The 12245-nt window shown below is 44.1% G+C and overlaps 1 protein-coding gene across 1 annotated transcript in view; it reads right to left on the bottom strand.

Annotated features, from left to right (window-relative positions):
* Window positions 1–12245, bottom strand: part of KMT5B (lysine methyltransferase 5B) — a 55924-nt gene that overhangs the window by 42682 nt on the left and 997 nt on the right. The window lies entirely within an intron of this gene.

The raw sequence follows: 12245 nt of genomic DNA, 5'->3' as shown, positions 1-12245 counted from the left end.
AAAATGTATTTGAAAACTGCTAAACTAAGAGTTGCACTTAAAGAGGAAACTTTTTAGGGGCACCTGGCGGGCTCAATCAGTGGAGCATGTGACTCTTGATCTCGGTGTCGTGAGTTAGAGCCCCACACTGGGTGTAGAGATGACTTAAAAATAAAAAATCTTAAAAAATAAAAGAGGAAACTCTTAATACAATAATACCACTAAGGTAAGAGGCACACACGCACTCACCACCCCCACCCATCCCAAATCACCAACAACATTCCTTGTCTTGGGGGGAATGGGATTAACATTAAAAAAATTCCTGCCCCAAACGTTTACTATTTATAATTAGAAAAAAACAACCAAAAAACCTTCTGACACTTGAAAAATTTTCAAAGGAAAGCACAGAGTTGTTTGGTTCCTGTCAAGTACCTGTACTGTTCCCAGCAGTGACAGATCCTGGACGAATGTCAATGACCTTCTCTCTTTCCACTGCCGCTTTGTGGACACACAGGGGGGTTTATAAACTGTTTAGTGACTTTCGACTGAACTTCTCATGCCCAATTTGAAAACTCTGGTTCCAATCTTTTCCTACTTAAAGCTTATGGACGTTTCCTGCTGAAAGTCTTAAACGCAAACCAGGATTTTAAAAACTGTCAGAAAAATGAAAACACTGATTCTAAAAGAATCAAGAATGTTCATATAATTCCTGCAATATTACCAAGAATTCTCTAACCAGTTTACATGTTGAACTTGTCTCGGTTTATTGTAGAGAAATTACCCAGTGACAAAGAAACAAGTCCCAAGGGGTTGAGAACGTAACACACATTTTTAAAAAGCAGACTTCAGCTTGCTGGAGGACTTTTGGAAAACTTCACTGAGAAAAAGCAGAGCAAACACTTTTCAAGTGATTCAGCTACAATATGCTGAGAAAACAATTCAAAACACCAAATGGTTAACAGTATTATCTCTGGAGAATGAGATCATGAGCAATTTTTTTTAATAGATTTTTGTTTTTAAGATTTTAATTTTTTTTTAAAGATTTTATTTATTTATTTGAGAGAGGGAATGAGATAGAGCATGAGAGGGGGGAGGGTCAGAGGGAGAAGCAGATTCCCTGCTGAGCAGGGAGCCCAATGTGGGACTCGATCCCAGAACTCCAGGATCATGACCTGAGCCGAAGGCAGTCGCCCAACCAACTGAGCCACCCAGGCGCCCTTTTTTTAAGATTTTATTTATCTGACAGAGAGAGACAGCGAGAGAGGGAACACAAGCAGGGGGAGTGGGAGAGGGAGAAGCAGGCTTCCCGTGGAGCAGGGAGCCTGATGAGGGGCTTGATCCCAGGACCCTGGGATCATGACCCGAGCTGAAGGCAGATGCCCAATGACTGAGCCACCCAGGCGCCCCAATTTTTTTGTTACATGGTATATTTTTCACAAGGCTCAACTTTTCAAAATGAGCAGGTATTACCTTTATAATAAAAATTTAAACATATAAAAAAATAAAACAGACATCACAAAAATCCTTCTTCATCATTCTTATGTATGTAAGTTAAAGCCAATTTCTAAAACCTTAAATACAGGAATTCAACGTCAGGGAAGTCACATGTCACTGAAATACTTCCACACGTTTCTGATGCCTTTGCTTGTGGACTCTGTGATGTTCAAGTGCCACACTCCCAGACTCCCCAGAGCTTTATATTTAAAATAAGCACAAAGAAGACAAACAAAATAAGGGGCATAAAAATAAAAGAAAGCACTATCCAAAGAGGAGACAAAAAGCAAACACACACACCCCAAAGGAACAAAAGCACCCACACTGGACCAGGAGTGACCGCACAGGCTAAGGTCAGTGCCAACAATGTCCCACCAGTGAAGTAAAAATCCAATTTCCATTCTAGGCTCACACGCCTGGCCTACATGCAATAGCAAAAACAAAAGTATTTGGAAATCGTTATGAACCACCATTAACAGAACTTACCTTGCCGGTGCCTATGAAGGTCCTGCATGACGCAGCCCTGCCCCCTCTCCCCTCACTCCGGCTACAACTCCAGACACAGCCCAGTTGTCATCCTGCTAGTCTGCTAGGCGCGCTCCCTACACAGGGCCTTTGCACTCAGGATGCTGTCAAGCTACCCACCAGCTCCCGCCCCCAACCCCAGGCCTCCATCTCATAGACTGCCTTGTTATATATAGGCTTTCTCTTTCATGGAGCTTAGTACAACTGTACTTATTTCTTCATGTAATAACTTGGTAATACTTGGCTTCCCCACTGCACTGTATGCTAGCTAAGGTACACTTTCGTATCACTGGAAACTAGCACAAGGCCCAACATACCACAGGTCCATCATATCACATCCCCCCTCTAGTAACAAACCTAACTGCTACATGTGAGCCCAACTGGTGATTAGTCCTTTCTCTTAAATCTGAAGTTACAAAAGCCTCTACAATAATAGATCAAGGAAGCAAATCAGTCTTTATCAATGGTTATTCCAAATCCATCTGTAATCAATATATATCCAAGGCTCCATGGAATCCTAGAACAATAATTCATACTATCAGGCCAATATAAGAAGCCCCATGAAGCTAGCAGAAGCACTTGTGGTCAATATTCCATATTATAATACAGTAAGACGGTAGTACACTTTGACAAGACATTTACTTGCCAGTTTGTTAGAAGACAACCATGAACTCATGATCACACCTGTAACCTTACAACCTGCTCCGATAAATATTGTCAGAAAGAAGCGTCATTTGAGAAGTTAGATGACTAAGTATCGTTGCTGCTTTCTTTTCCAGCTTTGGTAGAGTCAAACTCATCAAGCATTTTGCTTCAGCCAATTTAACAGCCTCCCCAAGCAGCCTCAGGTGACAAAGCCCCATCCGACCCAGGCAAGAGATGGCCCCTGACTCAAAGCAGTTTCCCACAATGCATAGTAAGATATGGCTAGATTAAGATAAAATGATGGCTAGAGCCAGCACTACTTACCATGCTGAACTGGTTGTGCTAACTGCTCCAAAGGGCTGAAAAATGGTCCCCAAAGGTATCAGGTTCTAATCTGGAACCCGTGAATATCAGCTTAGCAGGGAAAGGGTCTTTGGAGAGGTGATTTAAATTATGGATTTTGAGATGACACAGGTTATCTGAGCAGGCTCTAAATGCTATCGCAAGAGACCTATGAGAGTGGCAGAGGAAGCTTTGACACCACACACCCAAGAGAAAGAGAGGCGAGGACTGCAGTGACACGGCCACCAGCAAAGGAACGCCACGCAGAAGCTGGCAGAGGCAAGAAAAGGATTCTCTCCTACGGCCTCCAGGGGGAGCCCTAACATACCGTGACTTTGGCCCATTGAAACAGATGGTGAGCCTCGGGCCTGCCCAACTGAGGAGTACATCTCTGCTGTTCAAGGCCACCAAATTCGTGGTAATTTGTCACAGCAGCCACAGGCAACTAATACAGAGACCATGACAAAATAAACCAAAGTGAAAATGCTTTACAGTTACCAGACCCCCAAAACACATAAAATTCACAGGAAAAACTCTTAAAGGCCTTTGAAAAGTTGTTTTAAATATACTTTAAAAAAAAGGCCATTCCCCCGTTCAACTGCAAGTGTGAGTCGCGGCTACAGGGAGAGCTATATGGATTTTGAAGACAAAGCTAGCATCTCAATTACACATTTAATTGCCTTAACCCCAGATAACCAAGACCTTCCATAGAAGTATTACGATTGAACATTTTTCTGTTAACGTAAAAATTTTACAATAAAAATGAAAAGTAAAACTCTTAGTTAGGATTTTTCATTTAGCAGAACATATGAAACAGCAAAACATGTACTACTGGTAAGTTCACAATTGGATATTGCAACACTTAGGCCTGCTGACCTGCAACTGGGCATGTAATAAACTCCCTCCCTCCCACTGCCTCAGGACAAAAAAATATTAATTCACGGTTCCTTATTTATCCAGTAATACCCAATATTCATCCAATATGTATCACAACAAAGGATCTAAGAAAAATTTGTGTCTTCAACTGTCTTGGTAGGTATTTCCAAAACAAAGGTTTTAGTTGATGTGGTTGTTGAGAGAAATCCTGCAAAAACAAAACAAAACAACTCGCTTCCCCATCTCGCCACATCTGATCCATCTGCGTACCTAGTAGTGCCTATAAATAAAATCAAGGACGCTTCCTTTGTTACTCCTCCCTGAGACCCACAGCATTTTACTTTTCTATGAACAGATGCCACCTAGTGTCAAAAGTCTGTAAGTACGGCCCACAGTTCCTCAGGAGGGGCGAGGTAGGCAGAACAAAGAACAATCCATTCTTACCGGGGGAAAGACCTGGGTGAGGAACAACTTCCAAAAGCTGATTCTTGGGCCGGGTTTTAAAGGCCAAGACTAAGTCTGTCAACTGACAGACTTTGCAAGAGGCAGCGCACACAGGGTTCAGGATGGGGCTCTGGATGGAGTCTAGGCACCTAAGTTCCACTCTGACCCCATTCATTACTCTCTAGCAGTGCAGCTATGGACAAATCCTTTAACGTCACAAATGCCTCGTAAGTAAAATGAAAATAGGGCCTACCTCCTCGGTTTGGCACACAAATCAAATGAGCAGAAATAGCTCATGAGGATCTCCAACTGTCCCCTCTTTTCAAGTAATGAAGGCAGAAACAGAGGGTCAGATACATTGATGCATTGTTCACAAAACTTCCCCTCCATTCCTTATCCTACCATAACTCTCCCAAGAAATCACATCACCATTTCCATTAAAAACAGCACATATTTTCAAGAAAATAAAAGGACTGGGGTGCTATTTATGAGAAAGACCCAAGACCAGCTTTAGTTTTTCCTACTGCTCCTTAAGAGAAGGAATGTGGATCCTGGCAACAATGTAGAATTAAAAATCATACCAAACTACACCTCACACATCAACATCCAGGGGTAATTACAGATTTTGCTACAGTGGAAGTTAGCCTGTTGTGTTTCTGGTAAGATTTTTTTTCTTACTGTAACTCCACTGTTTTTTTGTTTTGTTTTGTTTTTAAAATTTTAAGTAATCTCTGCACCCAACGTGGGGCTTGAACTCACAACCCCCAGATCAAGAGTCTTACGTTCCATTGACTGCACCAGCCGGGCGCCCCATTATAACTCCACTTTTTTTTTTTTTTAAGATTTTTATTTATTTGACAGCGTGCGCGCGAGAGAGAGAGAGAGCGAGAGAGGGAACACAAGCAGGGGGAGTGGGAGAGGGAGAAGCAGCCTTCCCGCAGAGCAGGGAGCCTGATGTGGGGCTTGATCCCAGGACCCTGGGATCATGACCTGAAACGAAGGCAGACGCTTCACGACTGAGCCACCCAGGCGCCCCTGTTAACTCCACTTTTAAAACAACAAATAATAGCTCCTCTGTTCATTTGCCATTTAATTCTCACATCCCGTAAAGTACGTACTTTTTTTTTCTTGGTTATACAGACAGAAGGTGGCAGAATTTGCTCACTTGTACTCTAGAAAGGATCCTACTGGTGAAAACAAGCATGTGGCTGGAGGTAGAGAGAAGCTCAAATGCAACAGTAGCAGCGGACAGGGAGGCAGGAAGAGGGAGGAAAGCTCTGGTGTTTCAAATAGAAGGTTGGCAAGACTTGGTAACAAATTAGACACAGGTGTGAGGGACAGAAAGGCATTTAAGACGGGCCAGAAGTCTCTAGCTGGGGAGACCGCAAGACTGCACAAACTGAGCTACAGAAGGAACGGGTCTGCTGGGAAGATGAGACAGATTAAATGTGCTGAATTTGAGGAGGGGCGTCACAACCCAGATGAAGTTGTCATAAGACATCAGAACTCAGGAGAGAAGTGGGGGCTGTGAAGAGAGCAACACTAACAAAAGGACTTTACAGTTTACCAAGTGTTTCAACATCATCTCAATTCCGAGAATCACAGAACTGCAGAGCAGTCTTAGGTTAAAACAAACAGGCTCAGGAATCCCTGCCTGCCCAAAGTAATTCACTCCTTCTGACAAGATAATATGCTACCCATACACGAAACCAAAGGAAAAAACATGTTGAGCTTTCTCACGGGCAGTTGGTCGAAGAAAAGGGGGGAGGGAAGAGAGAAGGAAATACACTGGGCAAGAGGCACCCACAGGGGGAGAGATGGAGGTCCTGCAGATGGGTAAGCGCTGTGAAGTCCAACACACAGCTAAGGAAACGTCTGCTCAAGACAGGAATAGAGAACTGGGTGCGGGGCAACCTGGCAGTCCCGGGCACGACAGAGAGACAGCGGAGTTCTTGGGTCCCAGGCACCATTCTCACAATATCGCTCCTGCCAGCATCCCAGAACCGTGCTAACGCCTTTGCGTGCATCCTGCCATTTACCCCCATCACAGCCCTTTAATCATATACTGTACACTCAACGTATGTTAACGTGAAACAAAACATTTTCTCTCACGTGTACTTTATATACAGTAAAAGTAGTCAATGTGTACAGTAACATACAGTACAGTAACATACACGATACCACCACTATCACCCCCATTTTACAAATGAAAGCACGCCTTAGAGAATTAGAAACAAATTAAGCCGTGGTTGGGTTGAGAGCCTGTACACTCTGGACACTATGAAGAATGCGATACAATCCTGACACAAACAAAATTTTAAACATACTTTGCCCCATATTTGAAGAGTAAGACCCTAGAACAAAAGTGGCATGGTTCCTAACTTCACGGACCTCAGATGATGGCGTGGGAAAAGAAACAACCCAATTAAGTATGCAACTACAAATTCTGGTAAGAGCTTTAAAGGAAACAAATAGGATGTTAGAGAGACTCATGTGGGAACAGACTTTACACTGGGTGACCAGGGAAAAGAAATAAAAAGCACAAATATAGAAAAAAATCACCCCCTCTTTTGGGGGGGAGGGGTATCAAAAACACTCCTGGCATCTATTTACATCAAACAAATATTTTCTGACGCAACTGGCTTTGTCTAAATCCTCTTGGACCCTGAGTGAGGTGTGTTTTTGTTTCTCTTTTGAAGGAGAGAGAGGTTTCCATATGGCCTCTCTAGCCCTAGACTCCACTGGTTCACTGGCTGAAGAACCAAGCCCCCCTTTCCTCTTCAGTGGGGGGAGGGAACTCCATCTTCCTAAGAGTAGGTTGGTTTTCTTGCTAAAAATATATATCCCTCCACATCATGCAACATAGGCATTTCCTTGAAAATAAAAATACTCCTCAGAGATCATTACACTGTATCAGCTACTGCAACCTTGTTCCACAAATCAGACAGACAAAATGAATCATTCTGCAGACCTAGAATCCAACATTTATCAAGAACCTACTGGGAGCCACCGGGCACTGTTCGTGGTGCTGGAATATAGTTGCGTCCACGGGACGCTAGAGGGCGCGTGTGAACATCAGCTTTCCGGAACATCGGGCATGGCTACTAGAGTGGGAGACTTTGCAAGTCCAAAGGGAAGTCTGTGAAAACTGGCTATCTGAAGAACAGGGCAGAAGGGTGCAGAGTGGAAAGGAGGACAACCCTTCACTGAAGGGATTTTCTGCCCGAGACCTGAGAGGCAATCCCAGTACCATCAGAGATCTGCTGGGAAGGAGTTCGGATAAAGATGCTCAAGTTAAAAACACAGGTGTTTGTTTCACCTGACACACCACTGAGGGTTCACCTGCTTGGCAACGCTATGAGGTCGGTGAGACAGGCATTATCATTACACGTGAGATGGCTAAATCTCAGAAATAAAACTGCTTCCCTGAAATCAAATTGCTACTCAGTGGTAAGGCCGGGTCTAGTGTTCAAACTGAAGTCTGGGTTTTACTCCAATACTTGAGCCACATGTGCATCACCCATAAATGAAAAGACTTATCACTAGGGAATGCTCCCTAGGTCTTTTTACTTTTTCTTTAATATACTATTATTAATACAGAAAAGAGAGACATCTGGTAGAGATGCAACTGACAAATAGAAGCCATACAGAAGTAAGAGCCATCAAGCTTTTGGGCCATTAATATACTCTAGCCCCTCAATTCTAAAACCCAATTGATTGTAAGCTATAGCAACAATTCAGAAAAAGGGAGGGAAAACTACATAGGATACATAAACGAAACAGGTATACCAATTAGAGAGATGTCAAAATATTAAAATAGCTCTTAGAAGTGAGAAAACAGGGTGGCAGTTAAGTGTAAATGATAAAATATAATTTAGAATTGGAAGTGAGCTCAGAGATTAAAGTTCAGTTGTAGAAGCTGAGGCTTGGCCCCATGTCTTACATAAATAATGACAGAGCAGACTGAAACACAGGTATCGATTCTTCCTCCAGTGGTCCTTCATCCAGCTCCAGAATTATATGTAATGTAGTCATAATCGCAGACAAGCCTAGAAGGCTGTGTGGCTTAAGTCTGCCTCACACAGACATCAGAGAGGCCCAGATCTGGCTAGGAGAGGTGGGAGCCAGAGGCAGTGAGTGACCAAACTGGTCCTAGGAACCCTTTGGCATGATGGATACAAAACTGTGAAGCAAAACATAATTTCGAGCATCAATGGCTATGGAAATCAGTGACTTCTTTTCTCCTTTTTTGAGAATATTTTAGAACGCAAATGGTTCCTGGTTCCATCACCAGCTCTAAAAGATAATATATCCACTCTGTCTCCAAGCAATACAAGGATCAAAAGAAAAGGTGTTTTGTTTTTTAAAGCTAACATTAGGCATTAACATGGCTTTACAAAAATAAGGTTGAGTCTTTCCTGTACATTTCTCTCCATGACATTCCTTTAAAATAGTAAAATCCTGTAATGCAGATAAATTAAGACATGCATGACCAAAATTTAGGAGCATGTCTGTTAAATCAAAATATGTTTGTAAATGACAAGTGCTTTCTTTTATTTGACTAGGACAAAAAGAAACTCAGATCACATTAATAAATACAGTTAGATACTGGTCAGGCACGACCTTTCCTCTCAGCCAACACTTCTATATTCTAGGAAACACCAAATTATGGGGGCGAAAAAGGGACTATAGTAGTAACTAAAGTAAAAACAGATTTGTAGAGGGTTTTTTTTGTGTGTGGGGGGGATGATGTAGAGTTGGTAAAAAGAATTTAAAGAAAGCTGTTAAACTCCCTCATTAAAAATCCTTTAGACAAAGACCCAGGTACTCACTCCCTACTGTTTGCTAGGACCCCTTCCTTGTACAGCATGTTCAATGGAACTCAGCCATTAAAACTTCAGGGCTTAAACTCGTATTTCAAACTTACGAGCTCCAAATAAAAGCAGTTTTATGAGTTCAAAGTCGGCAGTCTATCCAAGAAATTACTTTTCAAATCACTGTGTTCTAATGCTCAGAACACCCTAATGATTACAATTTAAAGTGCATTAGCTAGTTTTAATTTTACCTTGTAATAATTTGAGCTTGTGCTTCTCATAGCAATTAAACCAATTTCCTATACCAAGACATGTCAGTAAAATAATTTTGCCCCCAAAATAAAAAGTAACTAAAAATCAGACTGAAAAATTCAGTTACAGGGCGCCTGGGTGGCTCAGTCGGTTAAGCATCTGCCTTCGGCTCAGATCATCATCCCAGGATCCTGGGATTGAGTCCCGCATCAGGTCCCTCTGCCTGCCGCTCCCCCTCCTTATGCTCTTTCTCTGACAAATAAGTAAATAAAATCTTTAAAAAAATTCAGTTACATCCTATATAGAAAACGTCTTTCTATTGCATACAGCTGTATCTGAACTAGAACTACCCCACGCTCTCTCCCTGCATTTACTTGGTGTATCTATGTAACCAGCACTGGGTCATGGTGGAGCAAGGACTTGAGTCCCTGCATGGAAAACTCAACAATCATAGTGTTCTAGGGCTAACACATAACAGAGTCCTGAAACTCTTGCTCCATGAAGAAGGATTTTGGTGAGTGGAGAAAAAGTAAAGCTAATATATGGTAGGCAAGAGCATAAAATAATGGAATCCCCATGGTTTATCTGAAAGGATTTGCTCTCATAAGCCATGGAAAGGACATTCCTGTGGACGGGGAGCTGTTCAGATGGCACACATGTCTGCAACACAACTGGGCCACTCACGTCCTACACAGGGAAAAATCAAGATTCGATCCCAGATTTATAGGACCCAAGGGAAAAATGACACATCAACATCCCCACCCACAAAACTCTATGCTCGAACACACAAACAACCTGTGACCACTTCCTTCACATCATATTCTGCTATACCCCCCAACCCTCCTCTACTTCCCCCCAGTATGCGCACTGGTATCTGGTTCAAGTACAGAAAGCAATTCAGTGTGTCTGAGAAGACAGATCAACATACCCGCAAGAGGGCACTTGGAAATGACTTTGAAAAGAGTCTGGCTTCAAAGTTCATGGGTACAAAACTGAGCCCTCCTCTCCTCTTGAAGACTAAGTATCCATAATATTCCTTTCACTCTCAAACTAAGTTGCTTTGTTTTTTGTTTTGTTTTTTAAGATTTTTATTTATTTGACGGAGAGAGACACAGCGAGAGAGGGAACACAAGCAGGGGGAGTGGGAGAGGAAGCAGCAGGCTTCCCGCTGAGCAGGGAGCCCAATGCGGGGCTCGATCCCAGGACCCTGGGATCATGACCTGGGCCGAAGGCAGACGCTTAATGACTGAGCCAGCCACCCAGGTGCCCCCAAGTTGCTTTGTTTATAACAACGTTTTAAAATAACATTAGAATGGACATATTTCAAAAAACTAAATACAAGCTATGAAGCTCCATAAGTTGGAGATTAATAAATTCACTTTCATCAAATGCCTACCTACTCTGCACCTGCCCCAGGCAGAGGAAATAAATAATAATCTAACAAATTCACAAGAAAGCTGAAGGGATGGGCAAATAACCAAATATAAAACCAAGTAACAACTGCTCGGGGAACGCGGAGGAAGTGTGCATCCTCCAGAGTGGGCCAGCCGTCTTTGCAGGTAACTTTCTCACTGGACCTTTCTGAAGGATGGGGGCGGGGAGGGGGCAGAGAGGGGCTAGGAATGCTGGGCAGAATGTGACCAAAAGGTGCCAGGCATGAGAAGCTCGTTGCACTAGAGCCTGGGAAAGGGAGAGTAGAATGTAGAATGTTTAGAGATTAAAAACTGGAAAATGGGCCGGGAGTTCCCCCACATGCTGGGATTAAAGCGTTTGTGGACTTTACTCGGGATACAGGGAGCCCCGACAGTGACGGGGCCACACCTGTGTTTCAAGTTGCCAAACGTTCGGCTACAAAGTAAACTTGTTTCTACAGCAAGTAACTCTTTAGGTACGTTTTTTCAATATATGCAAGTTATCGGCGATTATTTCAGGCAAAATGATTTCCCCCACCCTTTTCGAAATATTTATGTTTTTACTCCTAGTCATCAAAAGTTACAGCCGTGTTCTCAATATGAAAAACTAACGGAAAAAGTTCCAGCTGGCAACTGCTTCCTCTGACGATCCTACGCAGCAGTCTTCCGACATTTCACTACACTTTTATAAAGTTTAAAGTACCTTAAATCTAAAACGGTCCTGATGACAAGTCACAATCACGACGGACCAATTCATCTGCCCACTCCTCTACATAAGACCTCCCCGCGAGAATGAATTTCACTTAGCAAGTTTCTAAAAATCATCTTCAAAAAACACACGTTCATCTCCTTAGTAATCCGAGTTTCCCCACTCAACGGATCGGAAGTGATAGCTCCTGAACGGGGTCAAACGAGCCCGCAGAGAGAGAATCAATCTCTCCGGCCCAACCTGCTTCTACACCACTCTCGCAAGCTGGATCCCGCTGTCACCACGAAAATACGGTCCTCCCCACCCCCAGGTGGGAGGGACGCCGATACCCATCACCTCCGGGTGTGCAGAAGGACAGCCGCCACTCTGCGAGGACGGCCGGGGACCGAGGGGGCCCGGGGCGAGGGAAGCGAGCCGCGGCCCAAGGCCGGCGCCGCTGTCAGGGGAGGGACGGGGAGGGTGGGGGACCGGCCCCTGAGGAGACCTGGAACGAGGCTCCAGCCCAAACAAAAACAAGCCCAAGTGGAGCGCGGCAGAGGTAGCAGATTGGGCGAGCCCGATCACGGCTGCCCATTGGAGAAGAGGGAAAACAGAGTCCCCCAATCGCGAGCGGCGGGGCTGCTCCCCTCGTGCGGCCGCGGGCCGCCCCGGCGCTTCCCGGCCCCGCGCTGCCCGGCGGCCGCTACCGCTCCCTTCCGGCGGCGGCGCCCACTGCAGGGCCCGCGTCCCCGCCCGCCGCCGCCGCCGCCACCC

This window comes from Callorhinus ursinus, unplaced genomic scaffold, assembly GCF_003265705.2.
Source record: "Callorhinus ursinus isolate GAN/ISIS: 27379988/994484 unplaced genomic scaffold, GSC_fseal_2.0 scaffold51, whole genome shotgun sequence".
Taxonomy (NCBI): domain Eukaryota; kingdom Metazoa; phylum Chordata; class Mammalia; order Carnivora; family Otariidae; genus Callorhinus; species Callorhinus ursinus.
This window is presented reverse-complemented; position numbering and strand designations above follow the sequence as displayed.